The sequence below is a fragment of the Drosophila sechellia genome, chromosome 2L (assembly GCF_004382195.2).
Source record: "Drosophila sechellia strain sech25 chromosome 2L, ASM438219v1, whole genome shotgun sequence".
Lineage (NCBI taxonomy): Eukaryota > Metazoa > Arthropoda > Insecta > Diptera > Drosophilidae > Drosophila > Drosophila sechellia.
Genome location: NC_045949.1, coordinates 8,425,121 through 8,439,560, shown reverse-complemented (window position 1 = coordinate 8,439,560; position 14,440 = coordinate 8,425,121). Strand labels below are relative to the sequence as shown.

Genomic DNA, 14,440 nt, shown 5'->3' with positions numbered 1-14,440 from the left:
GGAGGAATTTAGGAGTAATCCCCATCGATTGCTAAGTATGTCAGCGAACTCTCTGCATTGCTGACTGCCTGACTTTCCTATTAGCTCCTTTTGTGTATCTGAGATCTGAGATTTTGTTCAAACTTAAGCTCACGCATCAAACATAAATTTGTTTATGACTCATATAAAAGCAGCATAGAGCACCATTAGTTGTAGTTCGCAAGTAGCAAACTACAATAATCTCTCCACTCCCGTAATTAGTTATGTCTGACAGCAAATCTCGATTGCCACACCCACCCATTGTCATTAAAAAGCCCAACACGTATCTTGTTCGACATTTGATAGAACAAACAATACAAAACGAAGCGGGCAAAAGAAAAGGAAAACTCGTTTCGACCTTAACGGGGTCGTAAAGGAGCCAGGAGTTGGTTGGTTGGTTGGCTGGTTGGTTTCGGTTAGTATGCCAAATGCATTCAATGCGGCAGGTCCTGCAGATCACACTTAATGGTTATGCCCATGTCTACAGCAGCCTCGTAAAAGTGAGAGGGACAAAAGCCATGAAAAGTGCCTACACTGAATGAAAAACATCACAAAAACTTATGTCCTTAGAAACGTTAAGTTTAACCTATAGAAAGATTTATCTATTATTAATTTCATTTAATTTTTGTTTTCAGTGTACCGCTTGACATCCTGTTCTCTTCTCGCTACTGATAAGAACGAGTGGGTAGGGCAACGAAAATATTTAATGAAATCAGCAGTGGCACAACAGCGTGGAGATGGAAGCATAACAAAATGCAATTGTTGCATTATTAATTTATATTATGCGCAATTGTTGCAAACTGTGGGCAGAAGGTCCTCGCACACAGATGCACAGCCACACACACACATGTCCGCCATTCATGCGGAAAATCGCGGCAAGGACGACGAGGGGGAGTAATCGGGGTAGGAAACAGACACAGGCCGCAAGATAAGCACCATGTAAAGGTTGCTCGACTGAAACCGTAAAAGAAGCACAAACATAACAAAAAAAATATATATATACTCCAAAGGATAACGACGGCAGGAGGAAGTAGAGCCAACCAATTTGCTACCGCTCTCGTTGCCTTTGTTTCTCGCCCGGAAAGGTGAAGGAAAATTTGGTAATAAAAACAACAATTGAACACAGTTATGATTGAAGTGGAAGCAAAGCCAGCACAAAGGACCTCGCCATACGGGGTAGTTAAGTTAAGGGATCTGGGGCCGAGCCACCGCATCCACCACCACCATCACCATCACCACCACCACCACCACCGCCACCGCCATCAGCACCACAGGTCCATCCCCAGCTGGCGTTGGTATTGTAATACGTATCGATCGATTTGATGGCTGCCAATGCCGATGACACACACACACACACACGCAGCCTCTTCTAATCGCACGTGATACACATTGAAAGTTGGAAAAATCCACAAAATAATTCCAGATTTGTCGGTGAGAACTGCGTATCTAAAAATGCAGCTAACGAATTTTTCTGCCTATTTGAATGACCTTAAAATTGCAATGGTCAGCCTACGGCACACGTTGACCAGTAAGAATATATTGGTTTCATGTTTTTAAATATTATTAAATATTAACTACGTAATATAAGAAGTTCAAAGTTATACAATATAAGTTAGACCATTCAAAAGGATTAGATTTAAGCCATGTTTCAACTTCTTGACTAACCCCTTGAACTGATTTATGCCACTTTATTAGGAAATGGCCTGGTTTTTACCTAAGTTTAAAACCACGAACATTTTCTTAAGCGAATCAATAACTCATATCAATGGCTGAGGTAGAGAGACCTCACCTCGATTCCATGTCTAATGCTCAGTTGGCTAATTTGGTAAACCGATTTCTTGCGCATTATTTCCAGCTCAGTTGCTCAATTGATTGAACTAATCAAAGTTTCTGCCTGAGTGCAACTTTCTCGCAGTGTAGCCGGCAAAGGAAATGGTAAGTTTGCCAACAATTATGGTTCGCATGGCCCCACCCACCTTCCCGCCGCCGCCGCTCATCCCATCCCATCTCATCCCATCCCATGTGTGTTGTGTTTGTGATCGAACTAAGCGCTGCTCCGTTTACCGCTTTGGGGCCAAGGCCCATCATCCAACTTGGGGTTTTGGCAGGGTGGTTTTGGGGGAGGGTGGACAGTGGAGGAGAGAGACTTTGATTATGTTGTTGCCTCAATAGTGGGGAGGCAACAACGGGTGGCGCCACCAAGGTGGGACAGGGACAGAGGACTAGCCCTCGGCGGTCCGTCTCTGTTCGTCGCCGGTTTATGGTTTGCGTTTGCATTTTCAACTAGTTAGCAGCTCTCGACGAGTCAGGCAGCCAAATTGCGGTTCACTATTCCAATGAGACATACACACCAGTGCACTGCGCCAAAAATGATCGACTCGCACGCCAAATAAGTTATATCATTTGAAGGCAGTGAATCAATCAAAGCAAGCAAGAAGTGTGCTCTTCATCTTTTTCAGTGTATTTAGTATCTGTGTGTGCTTGGTCAAAATAATTGTTATTGTTGCTTGAGTGGAATGGGCATGAATGGGGTTGGGAGGCGATGAAGAACCGCATCCTCCAAACATTATAACGTTTTGTGGTATTGTGATTAACATTTCGGCCCGAGCCCCTAATGACCAAGTTGTCGACTTAGGATCGACCATTCTCGGCAGCGGCAAAGTTATTAAACTCACTCGGCATTGATTGGCGCCTGGTGGTGTGCGTGTGCGGTTTCCCAGTGTGTGTGTGAATGACAGAGTGTATATGCGTGTGTGTGTGTGTGTGGATATGTATATAAGGGCTTGTGCCCGCGCTTGTTTGTCCAACGCCTCGTATACGTAATGAGTTTGCATGTGCATTTTCAATAAAAATTCATTTCACAATCGCTTCAGTCGAGTGTGTACAATGCTCGAGTAATTGCATGTTAAAAATTGCTTATTAAGGCAGAAATGGACACGCCCCGTACGCCCAGCTCCCTGATATATCCTTTGTGTCGCCTGCCCAACAGAACGAGCTCTCGATTCATTCTCCTACTTAATGGCCATTAACTAAAGTTGTAGCCATGCAATTTCTGATTAGCCCACAAATTACATTCACGTAGCTATCTGCAAAATGGGCACTTATACCATTTAATTTCTTACTCAATTTAACCACATAGTAAATTCTCAGTCAAGTTATCAGATGGGGTCAAGAATTGACGATTTTACGAACCTGCAATGAGAACAAAGCGGAGATAATAGGAATTAGAATGTTATTTGAATAGGTATTAAAATTTTATAATACAAGTTATTTATATGGTTTGGACATCGTGTCGTATACGTAATACTAAAACAATAATAACCATTTAATGTTTTGGGACTTTCTTTGGCTATGCTGAAATTAGAATACCCTACACTATATGGAAAAGGAGTTCACACTCCACCTTACAGTAAAATTTATGGTTGGCGAAAAACTTCGAACTGAAGAGACGGATCCCGTCTGTCAAATCAACGTGGAGAGCGCCGCAAAGTATGCAATTTACAAAAATAACGTGAAATATTTTCGCAACGCATCCTGGCTTGGAAAAAATAGGAAAAAAAAAACACACCCCACAAACTGCATCCTTAACCCAACTTTAGCTTCGACACGAACTGATTTATAAAGTTTACAAATGCGTGGCAAAAACCTCGTGACTTGACTTGACTGACGGACCCGGGGTTTTGGCTTGCTACGGCTTGGTTTTGGCTTGAGCTGGCTTCAGTTTCTGGGATTTTGGTTGAAAAACGTTTGCCACTTAACACGTACGCCGCATATTTTGTGCCACGCCCTATCCTAGCCTTTTTCGAGCGTACCCCGTCCGTCCGAAATGTGTTTTTACACCCAGAAATTTTTGCTGATTTTGCTGAGTTCGTTTGCAGCCGGCGAAATTTATACGCTGAGTGCAGAAGTTGCTCCGCTGACTGCTGCCATGTGCTTTGTTTGTGCCGCTCTGATCCTTGAATAATCAACAACAGCAGCAGTACTATACTATATATATATTTATCTATATATATTTATATATATGGCGGTGGCAGCCGAACAGATAAACACACACACAAAATCGAAAAAAAAACTATGGTCGAGGTTGGCGATTCGCAGGCAGCAGCGTACGTTGCTCAAATATTAATGTTGACCCTGGACGGGCAGACAGGACTCGACTGCTCGTTAGCCGGTTGCACAGTCCGCAAGGATACATCCAGTATGCCGCAGATGCGGCGGCAACATTCGTAATCAGGAGATGAACTTTCGCCGTCATTAACACAATATTTTAAAGAATTGACAAAGATTTGTGCAGCTCGCGTGCAGAATTATTTGATTTCTTCTAAATTTATTGGGTTTGGTTACGAATTCAATTGGCTAATGGTATTATAAAGGAAAAAAGCCAATCAGAATAGCTGATTATTATCCTCATATCAGTTGCCATAAGAAATGCATTTTTATACCTAACTTAAACTGAGATGATCCTCATAAAAAATGCACTGTTTGACTTTGCAATATATTAAAATATTCAAACACTTTGTATTGCTGAAGCAAATCACGATTCGATGCCCCATCTTTCACTGCTACTCTTCCGATGCAACTGTTATTTATATCTTTGTTATTGTTTTTCAGCAGCTGGCGATGTTGGGATTTTCCTGTCTGTGTTTTTGGCCATTAGATGTGGAAAAACTCCTATCCCAAAGAGTCGCTTATCTTTCGCCCTTTGGCTGGTTGATTTTTGCTTTGCTCCTCGGAACTTTTTGTTTCACCGATTTCGCGATGTTTTATGGCATAGTGCAGAATGCAGAGGATGCTAGCAAAATATTGTCTATATTTTCCCACTTATTGTGCTCATGTTTACACTGCTGCTCCGGCAGGACTCGCTTGACTGTCTAAGCTGGCGGCTATTTCAATCGGTATTCCGCTTAGTCTCAGTGCTCGTTTAATATGTATTTCATGTTTTAATATTTGACACGATTGCACAACAGTTGCTCGCTGTGTTTCTCCAACATTCTTTTCGTTTCCCAGTCGCGCCCGTCCATCGAATTCTTGGCATTTGCAGCGACCAGCAAGCCAACAAAGTTTCCACCCATTTCCTTCTGGCGCACGACCTTTGACCCAACTCACACACCCTTCCCTCCTTGCTGACAAACATTTGGGATTGAATAAGTTGGCTCCGGTGTTTGCCAAGATTTGACCAAAGAAACGTAAGGAAAGGAAAAAGAATTAAAAATAAAATATGCCGTAGAAAAGTTTATGACACTTATTGCTGGCAGAAGAAGTTGAGCCGATTGAGATGTCCAATACTGAAACAAAGTTGGAATCATTTGGGTTTTAAATTTAAATGTATTGATCTGCTCTGGGCTACATTCAAAAAATGCCAGACGGCAATTTTAAACTATTTATCTAGTTTTCAACTAACCAAAGATTATTTGAGTACACCCACATTTGTATTGCAATGGAATCCAAGGGGTAATAACATTGAAAATAAATATAAGAAACTATTTGATTGACTTGTGGTAATGTGTGCTTGCTAATAATGGCACTTCTTAGATAACCATCATAAAATCTCAAGTTTATTTCAAATATTTTTCTTCGATTAGCCACTGCCGAAGGCCAAGTTGACAGTTTCTCGTTGAGCTGAACATTTTTATTTGGTCTCCTCATTTTCTTGACTCCAATCCATCGGCAGTCCCCTGCCCATGAGTCCACCAGCTGTTGACTTCAACTTATAGAAGCTCGGGATTTAAGTGTTATTGTGGGCAATTTGATACTTTCGATTGAGCAACAACATTTGCTTGTGCGTTCAACTGAAGCGTGCAATCCAGGCAGGCCAGCCCCACCCAACCACCCAACCACACGCCCATCCCCAACCGCACCAGCCAGCACCACCCACCATCGTGCACATAATGCTGTAAAAACACGCAAAAATGGCTGCCACACATGTGCACAGTGAATACGAAAATAAATAACTTAATATGTGGTGTACATTTTAAAAAATAATACATAAGACAAGTGGAAAATGAGTTGTAATAGAATTGTATTCAATTCTCATATATACTATTGCTCAAGTAAAAGTTGGAAATTTAAAGAGCTATCTCACAAATGACGGTATCATGGGTTTTCTTTCTAAGTGTAAAAGTCTTCAACACTCTTTTTCACAAAGTTACTCAGACGCTTCGAAAACAAGTTGAATATAAATGATGTTGTGTGAAGCGGCAGCAGAATAAGAATGAGAGGAAAGGACGAAGGATAAGCCAGGACTCGGTACTAAGAAAGATGTCTTGTCTGCAAGTGTGTGTGTCTGTGTGTGAGGGTTGTTGTGCTGGTTATTTATTTGTATGCAAAGCTGAAACATTCAAAATATCCAATATAAATCGTTAGCCAACTTTAACCAATAAAATATAATGCTCATGGACATTTATAAACTGACCGAGAACGGAACAGATAAAATGTGCTCCTTTAAATCTGAAGAGCTTAGCAACATATACATTTTGCCAATATCAAGCTCAACTTCAAATTAAATGCAATATCAAATGCATCTATAAACCGAAATCAATGTAAATTTTAAATCTATTTACCTTTGGGGCGCAATCTAAGACTAACTCAAGACATACACACTCATAAGGACGTAATGCAATTATCCTTTAATGCATATTTAATGCTAAATGAAATAGGAACAAAATCCATTATCCGTAGGTATGTTTAGTCGACCCTTTGTTCGCTTTTGGTCGAATTAATTTGGCCTTGTTGCTGCACTGATTTCACTAATAAATGGCTTGGGGCATTAATTACGAACGGGTAGATGGAAAACCCAATTATCTCGGCACTGAGCAGCAGCAATTCTAACTATATTACATATTGTTAACCCACTTTGGTCCAGCACAAAAGTGCCGGATAAAAAGATGGATTGTAGAAAGCAATTTTTTTTTTGTGCGAAAATTTTGCAAAACTTGATTAGCCGGGCACACGACAGTATATATATGTATATATATGTATGTACAGGTCACACAGGACCCTCTGATCCACTCCTGTTCACTTCCCGCTACTTTATTCCATTTTAACTTTTCTATGACGATGCTGCACAAATTTGCACAGCTGCGAAAAAGTTTCGCCACCAAAAACAGGACGAAAAAAAATGGAAATCCAACTAAGTGCAATGGAAGCCGGAGCACTATCAGTGGCAAATTAATCCGACTCCAATCCGATGGCCAACTGGGAGTCACAGCACAAGTTGGAGTTGAACTTTCAGTGCGAGCTGCAGCCAGGTGGCCGGCATTCGCATTCATCACGGAATGCAACAGCATAATCGGGTGGGGGATCCACCACTTGGAGCTCTATATTCCCAGTACCTGTTCACTTAGCAGTCCGAATAAAAAAAGCAGAACTAATTCAAATATATGCTGATAAAATCTTGCCAAGATTTAAGCTCAGTTCATAATTACAAAAAGGGTTTTGTGTATGCACAAGCAAATATTCATAAATCTAATGGTGGTATAAAGAAGCTTCGCTTATTACTAGTACTATGTTTTGTTAAAATGTAAGCAAGTGTATGCGCTTCTTCAGCTCAAGTTTTAAATCTCACATGGGAAAAGAAAGCCGTGACTCACTGGGAAAATCACATCTCTAAATCCACGCCGAAAATGCGGTTGATTGCGGCATTCCGAGAGTGTTTTCCGCATTGAAAATCTGGCTACGTTTTCGCCATTTGTCGGCCGCTTGGAGCGGTGGGAAATTTGGGGGCGCTATAGCGTGATTGAATGGGTCGCTGGGCTCTGGAGCTATGACCCGGGTCCGGATCGGATGCCACATAATGAGAGTTATGGCTAATGCATTCAGGGGTTGGCCATCGGTTGGCTTTTGGGTACTGGCCACAGCAGCGCAGCCAACTTGATGGATTGCCAAGGGCGTAACCCCAACTGGACTTTTCCGTTCCGCCGCCCAGTCCAACTCCCCCCCCAGTTGAATGGGCATCTAAAATGAAACACTAAACTTGTGTCTAGATGCAGGTGCACGTTTTTCTCCATCGAGATTTGCATAGTCCAGTGTCCGATTGAGTTCGAGTGGAGTTCTCTGTTTTTTTTTTTGCACCCGACTTTTCTGTGGCCTTTTCATGTTCTTGCCTTGAACTCCGACCCCCCAGAGCAAGGTGAAAGTCAAATGTGTCCTGCCACAGCTCGAATTTCAAAGCATACTCAAATAAATGTGGTTAGCCAATTTTTCCCTTTTGTTGCTCATTTTTAATTTATTTAATGGTCTGACTGGATGTGCCAAACAAAGATCAAGGTGGTAAATCATAGCCATGGCTTATTTGAGTAGAACCGAAAGGGTTGCTACATCAAAATGACTACATTTCTACCATATGTTGCCCTCTAATGGGATTAGGCATTCGATACGGATACGAATGGCATTTGTGATTAGATCAAGTTGAAAAATGGAATTATTGATTTCTAGGATAGGTCTATAACAACAAGGACTATGTTTGTATACACACTCGTGCATTTTACTAGACCACACCTTTTTATAATTTCTCTGTGACCCCCAAGCCCAATCAGTTGGCTTCCGTTGTCCGTAATTTCTATGTCCTGTTCAATCCGGCAAAGTGAAGCGGGCAATGTAAGTACCACAAAAACTGAATACCAAAGAGGATGTCCCGGGAAGATATAGAATCGCATCAGGATCTGGACAGGGGGACGACAAAGGCGAGACCAAAGACCAGTTGAGTAAGCAAAAGAAGAATGTTGCTGAACAAGCAAAAATTTTATGACATTGCGAACAAGCTGGTTGCGAGGAGCTCGAGCAGCGTGGCACGAGGCATGGGACATGGGGCACGGGGCACGGGTGCAACAAAGGAAATAAAAAGATGCGAAAAACGACTGAAAAACGCAAACACAATTATAACAAGTGGCAGCGGGCACAGTCGCCCCAACCCACAACGCCCACCTCCCCCTTTTGAGTCTGTTGACCAACAATGTTGGTCACAACATGTACACACAGCCCATGTCCTGGCCCTTCTACTCGTCCTTCCACTAACAAGAACTAATATTTGACAGCTGCCTCAGACCCAAAAAGCTAGGCGAACAAAAAAAATTGGAGGCAGCGTTCAACGACTTTTGGCTGATTTCATAAAAGGTCAAACAGAGCGGCGAATAAAAAAAAAGCAGAAAACAAAATGCCCATAGCTGCAACAACAAAAGTCAAGTAGCCAGGCCATCCCAGGGAGATGGCCAAAATACGACGAACAAAAAAAATGAAATCTTAAAAAAATGCTAGCAACAAAAAAGAAAACAATTTAGCATGCACAACACATGCTGCCGCTGCTCATTTTGCTGGAAACAAAGCGCACTGCAGAGTTCTCCCTTCGGTGCCCAGCCAGCAATGATGAAAAAATAAAAGAAAAAACAGCAAAGTAAAGAAAAAAAAAACAAAAAAAAAGAGATATATAGGTTGGTGAAAACCATGGCGAAAAGCAATATTCAAACCTCCAGAGAAATGCCCACATACACATACACACTGCATGCCACAACTATGTTGCAGGTACTCAGGTTATTGCAGCCGAATCAAATTACAACGTGGAAAAAACTAAATTAAAAATGCGGCTTACAAAAATTTTATTTGCAGAATGAAGATAGCCAGGGATTAGTTTACTGAATTCTTCGCTGCATATTTTATTTAAAAGTTAACATATCAAAAACATATCAAAAGAATTTCTGAAAAATATTGCTAATATGTTACACAACATTTTATAATTTTTTTTCTCCAAAAAACGCCGAAAGGCCCAAATTTCAGTGCAAGTAAGCTTTAAATAATTTAATTATTCCAGTCCAAACGCATGTGCCACGCCCACATCCAGAGACAACTAACTTGATGAGGCATTCAAACATGGCCAAACAAACAGAACAGGAAAAAAGGGAAAGCTGGTAACCCAAGCGCACATCAAACAATTCACAAAATTTAAGCGCACTTTCAGTTATTGTTATTTGAACCCTTTTTTAAACGCAACCCACAAAAACACGCACACCCCCACACACACACACATCAACAAGTACAGTGAAAACAGCCCTGTTATGGCCACTTTAATCAGCAAATGGAAAAATTATATCGTACATACATATATGCGTAATAGAATTCTTAACAAATGTGCAGAAAAGAGGAAAAATAAATGCTGAATAATTTGAAAATGTATGCAAAATCCCCCGAAATGAGCAGCCATCAGTGGCAGTTGTCCTTCTTATCAATGCTGACACTCGTCCTTGGCGTGGGTTTTTTGGCTCCTCACCACCCAACCACCCACCGCCCACATGCCGCCTTGCAAGCCATCCAACCCACGCCATCCTTGGTGGCAATTCCTTTGTTGTCGCTCCAAAAAAGAATCTAATTTGAAATAAATGAACTAAATATGCTTAACACGCGCGCTTCCACACACACAAACGTTGCCATAAGCCACCCTCTGCACTGAGAGAAATAAAAAAAACAGAAGATTTTGATTGAAAAATACCAAGACTTGAAACACACATTTTTATATCATTATCCCCAAATGTTTTGATTATCAGTAAGAAAATGGGTATTTTAAAAATATATATAAATTTTCTAATCATTGTCAGTACACATTATTTCAAGTGCATCAAGCCACCTATGTCCTGCTTTGGAAAAAGTCCTTGGCTCGACTGGTCCTTTTTTTGGTGGGGTTGTTGCTCGACTGTTTTGTCTGGCGCATATGAAATAACTTTTCGTTAGGTTTTCACTTATTTTCCTCCATTCTTTGGCTGCACAGTCGAAACAATTGTTGTCACAAAACACACACACACAGTGAAAAAAGTGGGTGGTGGGGATTACGCCCACAGTAGTCACCATAAACGAATTTGCATGGAATTTTAATAAGGCCAACAAATATTTTGTATTCCCCCCATTTTTTTGGGTCTGCATTTGCTTATTTTTTGGTTGCCATTTTTATTTTTGATATTTTTTGTCGCCATTTCGTTTGGATTTCGTGCTATGCTTTTCATATGATGTGACTTTCTATTTTGTGTAGCCATACAAATAAGCATAAAAATGGAATTGTGATGACGGGCAATCAAAGAATTTGAAATTGTTTAAGCTGCTGCTCTAGTTGGAGCCCGTCTGAACCATAGAATAGTTTTGAATTACAAGCATTCTGCGCACCATATCGTCATTGTAGTTTTCATTGCCATGCCAGGCAGTAAATAAACATAATGGTAAATCGGATCAAAATTCGCAGGAACGCTTATGTAACTGCACATCAAGTGAAAGTCGTAAAAAGGTTATGGCCACAGCAATAACATTAGCCATGGTAAATCAGCAGCAAATAAAAAGCAGCACTTAATTCAAATTTATTGCCCATTTGTCTTGCAGCTTCCTCCCCCACAAACCATTTCAATCGCCCCCGAAAGTATGCTAAGCCCTATAAAATCTAAAACTGATTAGGTGGTAAAAAACCAGGGGGCATTTCAGTGATAACCCTTTTTTACGTTATAATTCCCAACAAAACTTTGCAGTTTTTTTCAACGATGTTCGGTTGGAGCGCGACATTAGCGACATGAACATGGCGAACAGACAAAGCTGGCTAGTTTGCAAAATCGGATGCACAGAGAAAAATAAGTTATAATATAACTAAAAAACACTACATAGTTTTTCAGTTTCTATAAGGAAAGGTCCGAGCTGAAGTACCACAGCTGCATGACGATTTTTTCTATTTGTTTTTAAAGTTGTAAAAGATATTTTGTAACTTTAACAGCAACCATACATATTTGACTAAAACAATATAGTAATGAATGTTTTAAGTTTAAGTTCTAATAAATTTTTTTCAGTGTACCTTTTGCAGGGTGGACTGGCATCAGTTGCTGACCCATGGTCAGGGGTTGCGGTTTATTCGAGTGCAAAGCCAAAAACTTGTTCTCTGCCGTCAGATGGACAGTGGCCACTGGACACGGAGTTCTCTGGTTCCTGACGCTTCTCCGGCTGTGAGTCACCTAACAACTGCACAATGATGTTGTTTTCCCCGCTCGGGCCGCCCAGCATGTCAGGCTAATAGTTTTCATTCGGGCCCATGCACTGCATGCATTGACCACAGGACCAGAAACGGACAGAGCAGGCCACTTCACTCGGCACATTTGTCATTCCCATTTTCTGTGCCATATTTCACAAAATAATTTTTGACTACACAAGAGCAAAGCAACCGACTAACACCCAAGTAAGTCAAGGGTAGTCAGTCACTCATAATTTTACCCTTATTGACGACATGTTCCAAAGACGAGTAACATACAACCACTCTAGTGTCCATCTGCCATTTGGTTTTGATGTTTTATATGATAGTTTTTGAGTGCATCATAGTGCGAAACTTATCCGTAATGACTACGGCCTAATTTAGTGCAAATCTGATCTCGTATGTTGTTGGATAATAGTAACAATAACTAAAAATTATGCAGGCACTTTAAGAAAGGAAAAGGAAAACTAGAATAGAATAGCAATAAGTAGTAAAAGGCAGAAAGCAGAAATCCTTCAAATTCCAATCACTTTAGCATATATTTTAAATAATAATTATACATAATACTATTTAATGGAAACGAGACATAAAAATATGAAAGATGTATAGGCAAACCAAGATACTTGATTGCCTATTTGTGAATATGGTAAAATGGCTAACTCATTTATGGAATAAAAATAAGAAAACTCCAATGGAATCGTTTTGGTCATCAATCATTTTTGCAGGAGGCTGAATTAAATATGCAAGTGCAGGCTGCAGGGATACTTCTTTTCCTATTTCCTTCGCCTGCTGTGGAAGCTACACATGTAGATTTCGATTTATATGTATGAAATTCCATGAGCAATGTTCACAAAGACATTTTCGGCTCATTTTTTGTAGAAAGCAATTGCTGCAGCAGCTGGACAAACATGATAAGAATGGCCACCATTCGATTCGTTGCACGCAAGTCGAGAAATTCCGAAAAATAGTAAAAACAATTTACGCACACATATGTATGCAGAACATGGACTAAGAATATTCAATTCGGCAATTTACATCCGAATGTATAAAATAGAATCGTAAATTGATTTTTATCTTTTGTTCTTTGCAAATTGTCAGGCGGTTAAATTTGTGCTTGGATCTGCATTCTCAAAAATTCAACTTAGTAATGACTAAATGTAGTCTGCAAATCAAGAGAGTACGTAAAATCAGTATTATTAGTTTTCCCAATACTCAGTATGGAAAATCATAGCCTAATGCTCATGGTGGCCAAACATTGGCAAAATTAAATGGATAAATGCAGATAGACACCCAAAGCACTTCTTTGGCATCACTCTTATTATGGGTTTTGTGTTCCAGGCTGCAGCTGCTGTCGTTTCGCTGGTGTCATGCAAAAACTCAATAAATTTTGCGCAAACGATTTATCATGAGCTTGATTACGAAAATGCAGACACAATCACAAGGAGCTTGTGTGTGCTGCCTGTGTGTGTGTGTGTGTGTGTGCTTGCATGGGTGTGAGTGTGTGGCCCATGGACACAGTTGCATGCATAAAATAATACGCCAATATTATAATAGACATACAACAATGGAACCCCGTTTTGGCAGACATTTTTCACATGTCAGGACATTGATTTGCCGTTATTACACAAAATGGCGGCCGGGTACCGTTAGTAACCCACTAATGGATGGAGTCCCATTTACTGCGCATATGTCTGTGTATGGATTCTGGGTTCAAGAAAGGTTACAACTAAATTAGCATAAATTGCGGCAGGAATAATCCACATTAGAAAATGGCCTTTGATTGCACACAATGTGAAGTGTCGAGTAAATGTTTGAGCTGGCCCCTTATCACAATTGTACATTAACAGTTTTGGCTTTGATTTATGAATGACACTGGCCTTCCTTGCATTGAGTGGGCGGAATACAAATTAATAGATTAATATTTTATAATCGAATTTCGTTCGTGATTTGCATACTTGGCATGTCCTCAAGCAGATGGCGAGGCATTTAAACAATCTCTCGTTAAGGCTGCGCCCAAAATTATTAACTGCACTTTGTCGGTCCGTCGGCCGTCAAACAGTTTCCATTAAATTTAATTTACTGGCAGCCCACCTCGCCTCCGGAATCCCTGACAGGACCTCATCCAGTGCATCTGTCAAAGCTCCTGCCGGAGCCGAACGACAACCAAGACCAAGTCCATGCACAGTAAATTAATTAACTTTATTGTCTGGGGCTGCCCGGTCCGTAATTTGATTAAACAGCTCTAACAGCGTTTCGCATATACTCGTACTCGTACACACATGCCTATATGCACGCACATAAATTCTAAGAAACGTTTTAGATCGCTCCATCAATTTGATGGCTGCATTTATCATTTTCGGTCGCATTTTTCAATCGCAAACTTAAAGCCTGCTCAACTCAAATTCATAGACTACTGCTAATGGACTCTAAAGTCATATA

The 14,440-nt window shown here is 40.6% G+C and overlaps 1 protein-coding gene across 2 annotated transcripts in view; it reads right to left on the bottom strand.

The window, feature by feature from the left end:
• Positions 1–14,440, bottom strand: part of LOC6611722 (semaphorin-1A) — a 115,363-nt gene that overhangs the window by 52,529 nt on the left and 48,394 nt on the right. The gene's annotated exons all lie outside the window — the stretch shown is intronic.